At 43.4% G+C, this 16931-nt stretch overlaps 2 non-coding genes across 2 annotated transcripts; both read right to left on the reverse strand.

Annotated features, from left to right (window-relative positions):
- Window positions 1-11565: 11565 nt before the first annotated feature.
- Window positions 11566-11719, reverse strand: LOC118180271 (5.8S ribosomal RNA). The gene has a single exon (XR_004756617.1). It is a non-coding gene; the product is annotated as a 5.8S ribosomal RNA (ribosomal RNA).
- A 459-nt stretch (window positions 11720-12178) lies between these two features.
- LOC146994495 (small subunit ribosomal RNA) lies at window positions 12179-13991 on the reverse strand. Its single transcript, XR_015044185.1, has one exon. It is a non-coding gene; the product is annotated as a small subunit ribosomal RNA (ribosomal RNA).
- Window positions 13992-16931: the final 2940 nt, after the last annotated feature.

Here is a 16931-nt window from a genome sequence, read left to right on the forward strand (position 1 = left end):
CAACATCGCAGAAGATATTAAATGGAAAGGCTTCCTGAAAAACAATAACACAGTATTCCAAGCAGAACTGGCAGCCATAAAATATGCAATAACAATAGCCTCTGAAAACAACATCAGCAACCTCCTTATCAAAACCGATAGCCAAGCCGCCCTTCTAGCAATAAAAGACCCAAACAATAGATCTCCAATAGCCTTCCAAATCAACCAAGACTCCATCTCCTCTCCAATAAACAGCATCACCATCGAATGGATTAAAGGCCATAACCAAATAGAAGGAAATGACATCGCAGACAACCTTGCCAAAGAAGCTGCCCTTAACCAAGAATCATTCCCTGTCCATGCCAAGCTTCCCACATCATACCTTAAGAACAAAATTAAACAGCAAATCCTCAATATCTGGCAAAGAGAGTGGGACAATACAACAACCGGCAGACGCACACACGAAATCTTCCCTACCTGCAACAACGAAACCAAAAGCACAACAGCATCCCTCACCAGCTTTCTCACAGAACATGGACCATACCCCACATACTTTTACAAAAGAAACCTCTCCAACACAGAGATGTGCATCTGCGGAGAAACCGGAAACGCTGATCACTACCACTTCTCATGTACACTAACCCAAGAACTCCATATACGAAGCCCCTTAACAATAACAACAGCCTTCAAAAGAATGATTGTCAAACTCCCTCACCTCATCACCGCCTTCAACAAGCTACACAACAAACTTAACAACATGGGACTGGATCTATGCTCTGTGTCTCCATCACCATCAGCAATATCCAGGCAATAACACACCAAATCCACAACTCCAATGAACTATGAAACAACTGAATGGACTGTTAAACTCTTCCACAAGGCCCACACACCACAAACCACTAACACCAATATAACACCAAAACACCACTATACACAAGAGCCAATGGACTGAGATGAACTCTTGAACTATGAAAAACTTTTAGAAGGCTCTTACACAAACACCAATTAAACACTCCATCAACACCCAAAGACTAAAACAGTGTCCATCTGTAAACCAGAATTACATGTTCTCCAAGCACTGTAAATAATATTGTATATATGTATTTATTATAATATGTAACCTCTTCTTCCTTTTGTAATAAATAAATTAGCCCTCCGATCCCAAAGGACAGCAAAGCGCGCGGGCCCAGTCTTGTCCGGTGGGAGAGTGGTGGAGCTGGGGTCGGTGTGGCCCTGGCCTGCTTCTGGGCTTGGAGTGGGTGCGCTGCCTGGCATGCACGACTGACAATCTCCAACCCCCCCTCCCCTAATAAACTACACCTCATTAGATCTCATGGAGGGTTCAACTCTAGATTGGTTAGTGTAAGGGAGCAATACCTGTTCGAGCTATGAAGTACAGGTGCTCCCCACACTTTTACCTGTACCTGTCTAGAGCAACCACTTGAGCACCGACCACCGAACGAGTAGGACGTGCTTTCGTCGCGCTCCTGGATTTTCCGATCTCAACCCCTGTAAATTTGACTCCACCGCGACGATTCTAGTATCATTGTGTGCAGCTCCGTCTAAGGATTAAATTGATATATTGTTTATGTTTGTGAGTGAATTACTTCTCGAGTTATTAACGAAATAGTGATATCAACAAAGGAAACAGGCTTCCGCAAAACCTCGGGTTCTGTGCTGACATCAGTAGCCGTCCTTCCAACGCAAGGCCACCGCCCGGCTACCACGTGGTGACCGAAGTAGGCTTCGCTTTTTCATCTTATTTTATAAAGTGCCAAAAATGTATTTTTATACAAAAAATCAATAGCAGGATTCCTATTCATCATAGAAACACCATCTTCGATTCTGCGAGGTAGGATTTTTATGATCTTTCCATTAATTTTCATCCCTGCGGTCTAAAATAATTTTTTTTTAAGATTTAATATCTGGACTTAGAACTTTTTTTCAAGAACTTTTCTCATGTTTTATCGCAAAGTTTTTTTGTTGTAAAATGTTTAAAAATCAATAACTCTGCACCTAATTAAGTCATCTTTACCATCTTTTGTTTCTCTATCGTAGTTTTTTGTGCTCTTAATGTTATAATTGTTCTTTTGTTTTGTACTGTATTACTTTTGGTTTTGATATGTCTATGGTATTTAAACATTGTTTTTCATGTTAGTTTGTAGTATTTTTTCTAAGTCCAACTTTTGAGTGCCATACTATTTCCTTGTCAACCTATCTTTAAAAATCACCACAGGGTCGGGCCAAGTGGCTTGACACCATAATACCTACGTCCATATTTGAGTATAGACTATGTATATATGCCTGCATGAAGATGAACCAAATTTTTTCTAAGTCCAAACATAGTGCTTATAATGATTTTTGCTATTTGATGTAATAGAGGTCCCTAAGCCTAAATCCAACTTTTTCACCTAAGCCCCCCCCAATTTTTTCTTTTCATACTAGACGCTCCAAACTCATAGATTAGGTTCCCCGTATCATTCCATTTAAGAATATATTTACCTTTTGCCATAACTCCTATTAGTTCTCTTACAATAACCATTTTAATTGAGTTTAATTACGTTTAATTTCGTTTAATTTCTCAAATTTCTCCCAAACTATTACCCCCACAGAACTTTAACCTATTTTTTCTTTCTTCCCTCCTCAAGACCTTTCTAAAAACCTATCGCTTTTTAGTTTTGAAAATACAAGCCCCCCCCTCACTTTTTAATATCAAAAACTTATTAAAAACAGTTTTTCCTTAATAACTCCTCTCCTAATTATCCGATCTTCATAATTCTTTCACCATTTTTCTTCTTTCCTCACTAGCTTTCATTTGACACTAATTTCATTTCTCTAGCTCTCTTCTTTCTTTTCCCCCATTTTTTCCCAACTTTTTATTTAATTCCTGTTTTTTATTTCTCCCATTTCTCCGTTTCTTCTGAACTTTCGTCTATCATTCTTTTGGATTCCTTCTCTCCCTTTTCTTAGCATTTGAATAACACCTCTCTCATTTCTCTCACATTACTTTCATTTTCACCCCCTTTTTAATCTCTTTTAATTAACATTTTATTTCTCCTAGTACTCCTGTTCTAATTTCAGTATCCTTACCCAACCTACCTTTTTGGTCTCCTCTTGCACTACACTTTCATACCTACCTTTCGTAATTACCACACAACAATAATTTTTTTTCTTTTAATTTTTCTTCCAACTTTTATTACTCACTTCCTACCGCCCCATTCTTACCAAATTTGTAAACAACAGCTCAATATCATTCTTTGTTTCCCTTGTTTAATTTCCACAGAACACATCCTCAACAACTTACCTTAAACCCAAAACTACTAAATTCCCTACATTCTCCCCCCTCTTGCTCCATTCGTTAACTTTACGCACATCATAAAAACATTATATCCTCTGACCTCTATTGCTTCAACACCTTTAAGCATATATTTCATATATTTTATTATCAACAGCACTCTCCATATTCAAATTGCTGGCTACTATGATTTATTTATGAAAAGTGGAGTCATATTCATGACATTTGTGTAACGCATCAATTATTATTATTCTGTTCTACTTCTTTATTTTATTTTGCTTTAATAATTTATAATACCTAAGTACCTGCAACTGTAGCAACCTTATAGATTACTTTTTATTTATTATCTTATATTTAACCTAATTTGAAAACAGTTATATTGCTTTCAATTTGATGTAAAATATCTACTCACTAACCATTACACAATCACTACACGACATCACATCCAAATATAAACGCTAAACAAATCCCTTATGAGTACATCATACAGAATGTATCAGGCAAATTCACCACCAATTCTGGAACTACAAGAGGATCCGGAGGGCACTCCTGTATCACATCGCAAAGTCCCAAACAGACCCTCAACTGCAATAGATTTTGAACACGACAATGAAATCCCTTCCACAGCATTTGACATATACTCAAGGTGTGTAGAAATTGCTAATGCCCGTTACACCACGAAATTCATCATACCTACAGCTCTTCGAGAGGAACTGTATTTACTACTCACCGCGTTATACCAGAAAGCCACACCCAATGAAGAATCTCGCACCAACGATAAGGTTGATAAAGAAACAGACACAGAAGAAGCAAAAGCCATTATTGAGAGTAAAAGCAGCTCCACGCAATCCCCTCCATCTCTCCTAAAATCGCCAAAACCTCAGAGACAACAAAATCTGACAGCCCATAACCACAAAAGCAACTCTCAAAATTGCCTAGATACGAACAACAACATGGAACTACAAAATCAACCTCCCTCTAACGGCTATGCTGCAGCAGTAAAGAAAAAACCGAATTTCCAATCGACGACATCAACCAATAGCTCCCAGAAACGACAACCTACTCTCCTCATCTATGCAAAAGACGCCCGCAGTATCCCGAACCTGCAAGATAAATTACAAAATATAATACCAATAGAAAATATAAAGCAGCAAGTCACAGCGATACATCAAATTAAGCAGGGTGGATTAGCAATCAAATGCAAGACACCAGAAGATGTAACCAAACTAGAACACATTCTAAACACAACATCACAAGTAACAGAAATTATCAACACCAAAGTCCCAAAAATGCGATCACCGAAATGCACAATACATGCTCTTCCACCAAACACCACAGCAGAAGAAATTAAAGCAACCATCGTAAGAGCTGTGGAATGTGATCCTACAACCATCAATCCATTATTCAAACTTGGCGACAAAAACAACACCATCAAATGGATAGTGGAATGCACACCATCTACATTCCACAAATGCATAAGCACTCGCACCATCAATTTTGGATGGAGAATGAATCTCATCACAGAATTTGTGGGAGCACACCGCTGTGCAAACTGCCAAGCCTTTAGCCACCGTACCAAAGAATGCGATTTCCGGACACACTGTGCCTACTGCGGGGGAAAGCATAAAGAAAACGAATGCACAGCCAACTCTCCACACTGCATCAATTGTGAAATCAACAACCTCCACTACAATACCAAATACGAATGCCGTCACCCAGCCTACTCCAACAACTGCCCATCATACAAAGAAGAAACAGCACGAATAAGATCACGCACCCAATATAATGAGTAATCACCTAAACAACCAGATCCAACGACACATTCAACAAGCAGCAACTCCAATAGCCAGCACTACCACACATCGCATTAAACTACTTCAAATTAATCTCCAGAAATCCAAAACTGCAACAGATAACCTCATCCAATTCCTTACAGAAAATCACCATGATGCAGTTCTTGTCCAAGAACCATATTGCCACCAGGGAAACACAAGAAACCTACCGACCACATGGAATGTCTTTTACCAGCTTAATGCCGTTCCAAACCATAACCCAAGAGCTGCCATTTTTGTGATCAACAAGTCTTGGTCCCCCATTATACAGACCGCCAAGAGAGATGTAGTCACCATACAAATCACCACTCAAGACTCACAACTCCTCCTGACAAGTGCTTATGCCTCTCCAACAGAAGAATTAGAAAATACGTTCCATGACCTAAACATCAACCTAAATAATACACCAGCACCACATATCATTGGAGGAGATTTTAACGCCCAAAATCAACTATGGGGATATAACTACACCTCCCCAAGAGGAAGTTCCATGGAGGATTTCATTCAAGCCAACAACTTGTTCCTGCACAATACACCAGAAGACAACCCCACATTTGAAACTATTAACGGCAAGGGATGGCCAGATCTTACTCTCTCGACGCACCACATGATCAACAAGATTCAGAATAGACGAATTCTAGAAGATCACACGAATTCCGACCATAACTACATCTCATATGAAATCATTCAAGCAATTGACCATGTTCACACCCACAGATTCAATATCAACCAAAGAGCAGCAAAGAAATTTAAACAAGCAATTAAACTTAAAGCGAACTCCCTAAATCAAGAAATATCCAACTGTACCACAAAGTCAGAACTCAACGCAACAACAGACCATATTCTCATCCAAATTCAAGATATATGCCACCAAACACTTAAACTAAAGACCATCAAAACTAACAGTCAAGCCAACTGGTGGACGAAGGAACTACGCATGGCACGACAAAAAACACGAGCACTCAGACGAAGGATAAAAACGCGCACCACTACAGAGGAACGACAATCAGCATGGCAAACCTTCAATAAACAACGAGCACTTTACAAGAAAATGATAATAGCTGCAAAATTAAAATCATGGAACAGCTACTGTACAAACAACAAAGATCCATATGGCCCCCTCTATAAAATGGCAACATCCAAAATTTTCCGCCCTACACAAATCCATGTGTCTCCAAGAATACAACCACAGAACAATCAGAACGTATCTTCAATAACGCTCAATGAAATCATGGACAATATCTTCCCCACAGACAAAGAAACCGAAGACTCACAGGAACAGACAATTACTCGAGAAGACAACACGCTCCCAACAACACCAAATGATTGTCCATTCACCACCTATGAAATCAAGAAAATAGCCAACAAACTTAACAACAAGAAAGCACCAGGTATAGACGGAATCTCCAACACCATAGTCAAACTCATCTGCCAAGAAACCCCAGACCTACTAAAAAACCTCTACAACAAATGTCTAGAACTCTCCTGCTTCCCTACCTACTTCAAAGTCGGCCAGATAATTCTCTTCTCCAAGAAAAATCGTAACCCAGAGGATCCAAGCTCATACCGCCCCATAAACCTACTCCCAGCAATAGGCAAACTACTAGAACGTCTACTAATATCCAGAATCAAATTTCAAATCTATCACCATAATAGAATCAGCAAGTATCAATTCGGCTTCAAACCTAACAGCTCCACCACGCAAGCAATAGACTATGTCATAACCCAAATAGAAACAAACAAACAACTTCAACTCCACTCTGCACTCCTCTGCCTAGATCTGAAAAACGCATTCGACTCTCTCTGGTGGCCAGCTATCAGGAAGGCCCTCAGAGAGATGCAATGCCCTGCGAACCTTTTTCAACTGACAATAGACTACCTCAACAACAGGCAAAGTCTAGTTATCCATAACAATACAATAGTCTCCAAACAACAAACCAGAGGATGTCCACAAGGGTCATGTATGAGTGCGGACCTCTGGAACATTACGTTCAATCACATAATAGATCACCAATGGCCCATCCACACCAAAATAGTTGCCTTTGCAGATGATGTAGCCTTCGTCGTCAACGGCCCAACACGAGATCACCTCCAAAACAACTGTAACGCAACTCTACAAATCTTCAACAACCTATGCCAAAATATTAAACTCCAGATATCTCATACCAAAAGCCAAGCCATTATATTCCACAAGCCAGGAAGAACAATAACAAGAAATCCAATCATCACCATAGGCAACAACAAAATTAAATGTGTTAAAACGGTCAAATACCTAGGGCTTACAATCGACCAAAAACTCAACTGGCTAGAACACCTACGTAACAAAAGAATAGTCACAAACCAAATTGCACAATCTATAAAAAGAATGAGAGGATACAACTGGGGACTCAACGCACGTATCATGAAATTACTATTAACTACAGTCATCAACCCCATAATCAACTACGCAAGTGCAATATGGGCAAGGCCCATGACGTGCAGAAAAGAAAAGCTACTCAACTCCATCCAGCGCCCCTTCCTCCTCAATATCTCCAGAGCCTTCTCAACCACTTCTACAAATGCACTACAGGTCATCACAGGCACAATACCCCTTCCAATCACAGCCGAAACTGATGCCATCCGGCATACAGTACTCCAACTTCAACGAACAGCAACAATCCACGATATCACCTTCATTCCAGAAGAATACGAAGCACTAGCCCGAAAATACCAACATCACCCAGCAAATCATCTACACAACCTGATATGCAACATCAAAAATACGCCACCTACAACCTCATACACGGCATATACTGACGGATCAAAAATAGATGACAAAGTTGGAGCAGCTGCAACACTCTACACCTCAACAGGTACAGAAACAACATGGCAAGGCCATCTTCGACAACACAACAGTGTCTACCAAGCAGAACTGACCGCAATTCAACACGCCATCGACCTCTTCACCAACATCCCCACGGACAACGTACACATCATAAGTGACAGTCAAGCATCTATTCAAGCCATCTTAAATGAAGATAACTGCTCGCCAATAGCCCAAAACATAAGAGACAAGATCCGCAACGACAGAAGACATTTCACCATCTCCTGGACAAAAGGACACAGCACCAGCGAAGGCAACAATCGAGCAGACGAACTCGCCAAACAGGCCGCACAAGACCAAGCCGGATCCAACATTCATACACCATGGCCTCGCTCACACCTAAAACAACAACTACGACAGATAGCGCTACACGCCTGGCAACAACAATGGGATAACCAAACACAAGGTCGCAGAACATACAGAATTGCACCACAAGTCTCGGAAGACCGCCTTATCACAAAATACTACATCACACAATTCACAACTGGACATGGGCCATTCCCAACGTATTTCAAAGCACGCAACCTAGCACAAACAGACACATGTGTCTGTGGAACAACTGGAAGCCCAGAACATTACCTATTCCACTGCCACCTCACAGCTAATATGCACATCAAACACCCAACAAATTACGGGATTGAATTCGTCAGATTCATAATAAACCACAAATCAGTCTTTATACAAATTCAGAAAATTCTCGATTACCTCAACCAAACAGGACTTGAGTTATGTAACCCATAAAGAACCAAGGCAAGAAAAGCGTCAACCATCAATAATGTGCAGTGCCCTCCACCTCTCAAAATAACCCAAGTTACAAATTCTCAAAACGATACCATCTTGACATCAGTGAAATTCAAGGATTCACAGAACTTTATGGACTCATGTACTCAATGAACTTTGAACCATCAAGAACTCACTGAACTCTGAACCATCTGATGTGCTCACACACACAACCCAATAAACACTATCCAGCTTCACCCTCAAATGTATTTATTGTAATCTAAATATTTAATCATATTAATTTTCTGTATTTTTATTATTGTTTTATCTAATTTGCCTTACCTATTTATCAATGTTTATCAATGTTTGCAATGATAACCCTTACCATATACCTGCTACGCAACATATGTATGCTGATTGTAACTTACCATTATTATTTAACTGTTCATTTATTATACCATGTATTCATACTCAATTGTTTCCAGCAACTCTGCAATGTAAATCGCCCTGTAAATAATTATATCTTCAAATGACTCAATAAACTCCCCCCGAGGCTACCAAGGGAGACACTATGCAAAAGATGAGGAATCTCCGGTGGGAAAATGAGCAGAGACCCAATAACTTCCTATTCCCCGGCTTTTAGGGTGGGAGTGTGGACGGCGTGGCTGCGGTCCGGCTGCTGGGCGGGGGTGCCCCGTGGGCCACTTTCATCCAACACCACCAAAGCAGACTCAAACACCTCGGCGCTGCGCGTGGCGCTTCAGTACCTCACGGGGTGAGGTCTTCTCTAGATAGCTAGTTTGACGGAGCAATACCTAATCTGCCAATGGCGATGTACAGGTGCTCCCCAAACTTTATCCTGTCCTGTCTAGAGCAACCAACACCTTTCATGGGGTCTCATGAGCGTCTCGCATCGGGCGCCGTAACCCAGCGTTTGGTTCATCCCACAGCGCCAGTTCTGCTTACCAAAAGTGGCCCACTGGGCACTCTCATCCAATTGTCCGGGCTTCAGTCATGCAAGCCAGACTTCTCACCCATTTAAAGTTTGAGAATAGGTTGAGGTCGTTTCGGCCCCAAGGCCTCTAATCATTCGCTTTACCGGATGAGACTGAATCTCGAGCGCCAGCTATCCTGAGGGAAACTTCGGAGGGAACCAGCTACTAGATGGTTCGATTAGTCTTTCGCCCCTAGGCCCGGATCTGACGATCGATTTGCACGTCAGAACCGCTACGGACCTCCACCAGAGTTTCCTCTGGCCTCGTCCTGCCCGGGCATAGTTCACCATCTTTCGGGTCCCAACGTGTACGCTCATACTCCGCCCAACCGAGGTAAATCGGAAAGGACGGGTCGTTGGTGCTCCTTGGACGCGAAAGCCCCAGGATCCCAACTCAGACGGCCTTCGCCGCCCTTTGCTTTCATTGCGCCTCTGGGCCTGATCAAGACCCATTGACTCGCGCACATGTTAGACTCCTTGGTCCGTGTTTCAAGACGGGTCGGGTGGGTGACCGATCTACTCGCCGCTAGCCGCCAGCACTCCCACGGGCACGACGTAGCTCATCAACGTCGGGACGGCACTGGCCCACTCAGTCAGAGAGTGCGACCGCACCATCAACGAACGCTTGCTGCGTTCTAATCCCGGCTCTCCTGCTAAAGGGAGGAGGCGGACATTGCATAGGGTCCATCCGGACCGCAAAAACCTCGGTCGGGCGACGAGACCGGACGAACAGGCTAACAACCGACGGCACAGCCGAAGCCACGCCACCGGCCACCTGCCAACGCACGTCCTTTAGTCCGTCGAGTCTTCCCAACCGGCTACGGCGTCCTCAGAGCGGGAGAAAATGCGTCGAGAACCGTAACCTGCACAGCCGACCCGGCCCAGTTCTGGGATCCGTTTTGGTCAGTCGGCCAGTGCTGCCACGGAAGCCCAACTGAATCCTCCCGCCACAGGATTTCGAGGGCCCACCCGTTTACCTCTGAGCAGTTTCACGTACTCTTGAACTCTCTCTTCAAAGTTCTTTGCAACTTTCCCTCACGGTACTTGTTTGCTATCGGTCTCACGGCAGTATTTAGCCTTAGGTGGAGTTTACCACCCGATTAGGGTTGCACTCCCAAGCAACCCGACTCCCAGGAGATCGCATCCGAAGGAGACCTAGCAGCTATGGGCCTCGCACCCGCTCTGGGTAACAGCCCCGGTCAGGGGGACTTGCTGCAGAGTCAACCTCCGGAACGCTCACTCCTATACGCCACATTTTCCAACACCCAAAGAGTGCGGAATTCGGCGCTGGGCTCATCCCGGTTCGCTCGCCGCTACTAAGGGAATCCCTGTTGGTTTCTTTTCCTCCGCTTATTTATATGCTTAAATTCAGCGGGTCGTCTCGTCTGATCTGAGGTCGACAATATAATTATTTCGTGCCCGTGTTATACACGAATTCTATAGTATCTTCAACCCTTACATCCAGCCATTTCGCACACCAAAGGCTCAGAGTATGGGAGACAATGCAATATTTCAGGCGCCCCTCCGACGCCATTCGGGGTATCAGTCCGATACCTTTCTCTCATATTAATCAAATCATTGCCAACTTGTATAATGATTTTCATTTTTATTAGATTTGATATTCATACCAATCTTATACCATCAATTTTTGCCACAAAGCCATTTGTCGTATAACTCATGTATACGCTTCTCATTTCATATTACTTACCAGAGGTCACGGCTTCCTCTACCGTCCTCGGTATCTTTATGCATCGTCTCTCCCGCCCTCGAGCGTCCTCTCAAATGGTGCGCTTCTCGGCCAAGGGGATACGAGACCTTAGGTCGACGGAGTTTGACGTCCGATACGACCAAGTAGGAGCAAGCTCCTTCGGCAAGTCTCATCCGACCCTCAGACAGGCGAGGTCCCGGGTATCACCCGAGACCGCAATGCGCGTTCGAAAAATCAGTGCTCAATGTGTCCTGCAATTCACACCAAGTCTCGCAGCTGGCTGCGTTCTTCATCGACCCGTGAGCCGAGTGATCCACTGCTCAGAGTTGTCATCTTTATTATATGGATCCCCGAGGGGTTCCATTTGCGTTCAAAAGTCTTATGAAAGAAATACCTCCCCTTGCGGGGAAGCACGGAGAAGCGTTCAATTCACGGAAAGTGACCCCACCAGAAGTCGACCGAAGTCGCGAGCTCTCCGTCGCTCTTCCTTCAGAGGGCCCCACCGGGATATCGTACCCGCGAGGCGGTCCACCAACTGTGGCGGTACTCATTAAACCTAGCATCGGACCCGAAAGTCCAACACCTCCCTCTTGTCGTCAATCTGCGACCGGGAAATTATACTAGGCACCTCGATGTGGGTACGAGACCACTTGGGATTTCAAAAATAAGCATTCAAAGTTTTTTTCTGTGCTTCCACGCCGCTCTGTGGCGCGCAGCACAGGGAAGGAAGGCGAACCCTCCTCCCCGAGTTTAACCAATGTTTTTGCCAGACGAATCTGACCATCGGTAATGATCCTTCCGCAGGTTCACCTACGGAAACCTTGTTACGACTTTTACTTCCTCTAAATGATCAAGTTTGGTCATCTTTCCGGCACGCCGACGCGACCCGAAAGCCGCTTCGAGAGCCAGTCCGAAGACCTCACTAAATCATTCAATCGGTAGTAGCGACGGGCGGTGTGTACAAAGGGCAGGGACGTAATCAACACGAGCTTATGACTCGTGCTTACTGGGAATTCCTCGTTCAAGGGGAACAATTACAAGCCCCTATCCCCAGCACGAAGGAGGTTCAACGGGTTACCCAGTCCTGTCGGACAGGGAAAGCACACGCTGATTCCTTCAATGTAGCGCGCGTGCGGCCCCGGACATCTAAGGGCATCACAGACCTGTTATTGCTCTGTCTCGTGCGGCTAAACGCCGCTTGTCCCTCTAAGAAGAACGTCCGACTCGAAGGATCGGAGCGTCTATTTAGTAGGCTAGAGTCTCGTTCGTTATCGGAATTAACCAGACAAATCGCTCCACCAACTAAGAACGGCCATGCACCACCACCCACAGAATCAAGAAAGAGCTCTTAATCTGTCAATCCTTCCTGTGTCCGGGCCGGGTAAGTTTTCCCGTGTTGAGTCAAATTAAGCCGCAGGCTCCATTCCTGGTGGTGCCCTTCCGTCAATTCCTTTAAGTTTCAGCTTTGCAACCATACTTCCCCCGGAACCCAAAAGCTTTGGTTTCCCGGAAGCTGCCCGGCGTGTCATTTGAGGAACACAGCCGGATCGCTGGCTGGCATCGTTTATGGTTAGAACTAGGGCGGTATCTGATCGCCTTCGAACCTCTAACTTTCGTTCTTGATTAATGGAAACATTCTTGGCAAATGCTTTCGCAGTAGTTCGTCTTGCGACGGTCCAAGAATTTCACCTCTAGCGTCGCAATACGAATGCCCCCGTCTGTCCCTCTTAATCATTACCTCGTATTCCGAAAACCAACAAAATAGAACCGAGGTCCTATTCCATTATTCCATGCACCATTATTCAGGCGTCACGCCTGCTTTGAGCACTCTAATTTTTTCAAAGTAAACTTGCCGGTCACCCAAGACAACCGGTGAAGATCATCAAAGGAAACCGGCTGGCTGTTCAGAACAGGCAGTAACCACCGGTAGGCGGACCACCCGTCTGGAACTGAGATCCAACTACGAGCTTTTTAACCGCAACAACTTTAATATACGCTATTGGAGCTGGAATTACCGCGGCTGCTGGCACCAGACTTGCCCTCCAATTGATCCTCGTTAAAGGATTTAGAGTGTACTCATTCCAATTACGGGGTCTCAAAAGAGTCCCGTATTGTTATTTTTCGTCACTACCTCCCCGTTCTGGGAGTGGGTAATTTGCGCGCCTGCTGCCTTCCTTGGATGTGGTAGCCGTTTCTCAGGCTCCCTCTCCGGAATCGAACCCTGATTCCCCGTCACCCGTTACGACCATGGTAGGCGCGTAACCTACCATCGACAGTTGATAAGGCAGACACTTGAAAGATACGTCGCCGGGACGAGCCCGTGCGATCAGCCCAAAGTTATACAGAGTCACCACATGATACGGACACGAGGTCCGATTGGTTTTGGTCTAATAAAAGCGCTCGTCCCCAGAGGGTCGGAGCTCTGCTGCATGTATTAGCTCTAGAATTGCCACAGTTATCCAAGTAGTAAGGTACGATCCAAGGAACCATAACTGATTTAATGAGCCATTCGCGGTTTCGCCTTAATACGGCATGTACTTAGACATGCATGGCTTAATCTTTGAGACAAGCATATGACTACTGGCAGGATCAACCAGGTAGCTTTTTTACGTTCATAGAACGTTCGAGCTGCGAGCAACTCGAATCCACCAATTTCTTAGCGCACACCTTGGAAAATGCGCTGGGAGCCGTTGTCCAGGCGGCTCCCTCTTTTATTTCATACGCACAGATTTATAATCTCGTGCTTTCGGTTATAATCTCGTGCTTTCGGTAGCGGTTCAAAACTCACTACGTCCTCCACGGCATCAGCGCCGGGAGGTGAGCCTTCGTGGGCATCGAGAGGCTATTTTTACTGCGTTGGACACAGATTCAAAAGGTCCCGTGTTTCAATTTTTATTATTACGGGTCTGGACGCCCAGCAACGGCACGGGGGCCGAGCTGGTCGCAGACTCGCTGTGAAAGTTTTCAGTTCTCAACCCCGTCTAGCGGCGAACACGAAGTTCCCGAAGACGAGGGGGGCCCTAGGGACAAGAGAACTACTACGCCGGTCCGCAGGAGGGTCGCACACTCCTCCATCACGAAAGAACTTCGCGATAAGTTGCGTGCAACCGGTCAAAGACGTTTCCCGACCGGAAGCGGTAGCCAGCTCAACAACCAGTCGGTATATCGTCCCTGCCCGCAGACCTTTCGCTGCGAAGGAACGGCTGTCTCCTTACCGTTCATTAAAAGCCAGAATCACGAGAGGAAACGAACGCACCACTCCCATGAAGAACTCATAGGAGCGCACAAACGAATCCGTCACGTCTGCTTTGCGGTCAGAGCGGTAGCCAAACCCTCGACCCCTCCACAGCCGTGCCCGTGAAGAGCTTTTGCGCCCAGGAAGTTCGCCGCCCAGCATCCCATATAAAGAGACGCCAGTGCAACGTTCCGTCACGAAATAGCTCTCAGTCGTAGCGGTACTCCACGCTTTTGCGATTGACCGTAACAACGTACGAGCCTCCGTGCCTGAGCGAGAATCGAAATACGACGCAACGCGCGCCTCGTTCGATCTCGTCAACCACTACCCCACATATAAGGTGGCGACAGTCATGTGCGCAAACAGGTTGTTTTTCAGGGTGACGGTAGCTCGGCATGCTTTCTCCCGACGTGGACCCCTCGCCGTGGTGTTTTTTTGCAAAAACGCTAATACGAACTTCTCGTTTCCCCGTGTGGGTTACGGTCGCTCTTCGGCTGTGTTTTTTTTTTTTGGACTTTGAAATATTTTCGCGATTTTCGGGACTTTGTCGTTTTTTCTCGCAGTTGGACTTAGTCATTTTCTCGCACTTTTAAATCTCGTACTTCGCATTTTTGGGAAATATTTTCGGCATTGAAAAACGCGATTTTTCGAAACTTAACCAAATTTTGTAGGAACGTTTTACGAAATGTGTGGACTTAGAAAATATCGAGCTTTTTTCGAAATAAGGCGAAATTTCGAAAATCGTTAATTAATGGTTAATTCGATTTAATTTCACATGTAATCGACTCTTATTTTATTGAAAAAAACATTGTGTGCGAAAAAACGGCGAAAATCGCTCATTTTAAACGCTAAAAATCGCCCAAACAAAATGTAAACAAACCACTCAAAACCTTTATTTTACGTATTTTCCACTAAATTTCTTTCTTATTTATAAGATACAAGGCCACTAAGTAACATTTTACCGAAACACCGGTCAAAAACACTTCAGAATTACCGAAAAAACGGCCGAATGCAAAATGTAAACAAACCATGTAAAATGTTAAATACGCGTCAATTCGAATTAATTTCCTTATTAGGGTACAGTACTAAGAATAAATAACCACATTTTATCAAAAAGAAGTTTAAAAAATTTCAGATTTAAGCATAAAATAAGATAATGCAAAATGTAAACAAACATTGTAAAATGCTAATTATGCATTATTTCGGCGAAATTCATATCATAAGTTGAAGCTAAGTGCCCATAAACTCATATTATTTAAATAAAATTATTATAAACACTACTGAATTACGCAGAAATTGACCTGATTCAAAAAGTAAACAAACACCATAAATCATAAAGTACTTACTTTTTCGCCAAGTGTTTTACTTTCATGGAAGGATTCTTATTTATATTTCAACACTGTATCTGAAAATAATCAAATAGCAACGCGAAAATCAGTTAATAAAGCTAAAACGAAATGTAAACAAACCTTAATCCGCTGGCTTTCACATAACGTTTTCGATAATGTTACACACTGGACGTGTAAAAATGCGTTACTCGTAGCAATTTTTAACCAAATATCCTTATTCCGCATAAAATGAGCTAAATAATGCATGCAATCACATGCTTAAACAATTATAAGTAAAGTTACAAACACACTTTGCTTTGAAGCAAGTCGGCGCTCATATACGGAATACCTTACTTCAGTGGACATTCAATGTTGAATCTCCTTTTCAAGCTGAAACAGGTTATTAAAAATTTCAACGACCATTTCCTAACAAACCTTCAATTATAAATGTAAAGTATTTCAATATTTCACATTAATATCTCATTGAAAAGCTGTTTTATACGTCCAACACAACCATCTCACCATGTAAACAAACCACTTAAACATACAAATCATTCTCCATTTCTTTAATTCAAACGTTAACGCCTATCAAACATTCGTTACACACAAATCTATGACACTTTGAAACAATAAATAATATTAAAATATGACAGATTTCAGTCATTATGTCACTGCACATTCTTTTCAGTAACGTTCACCTTCTCGACACAGTACAAAGCAAGAACTAAATAGCATTGTCACACCAAAATAACGACTTACTTTTTAAATCTATGACTTGAAAATCAGACGTTCAACCTATTACAAATCATAATAAGTACGAGCTGCACCAAAAATAATTTTAAGAAATGCAGATAAAAAATTTTTCATACATTGCAAACAACTCATATATGTCGATTCACCATAGTGTAGTAACAAATTATACATATTTCCTCATTTTAACCTCTGATTTAACACACCAAGCTCATCAATAAACTAAA

Source organism: Stegodyphus dumicola, chromosome 11, assembly GCF_044657685.1.
Source record: "Stegodyphus dumicola isolate Sdum_Otavi_A_Nest chromosome 11, ASM4465768v1".
In the NCBI taxonomy this organism is placed as follows: domain Eukaryota; kingdom Metazoa; phylum Arthropoda; class Arachnida; order Araneae; family Eresidae; genus Stegodyphus; species Stegodyphus dumicola.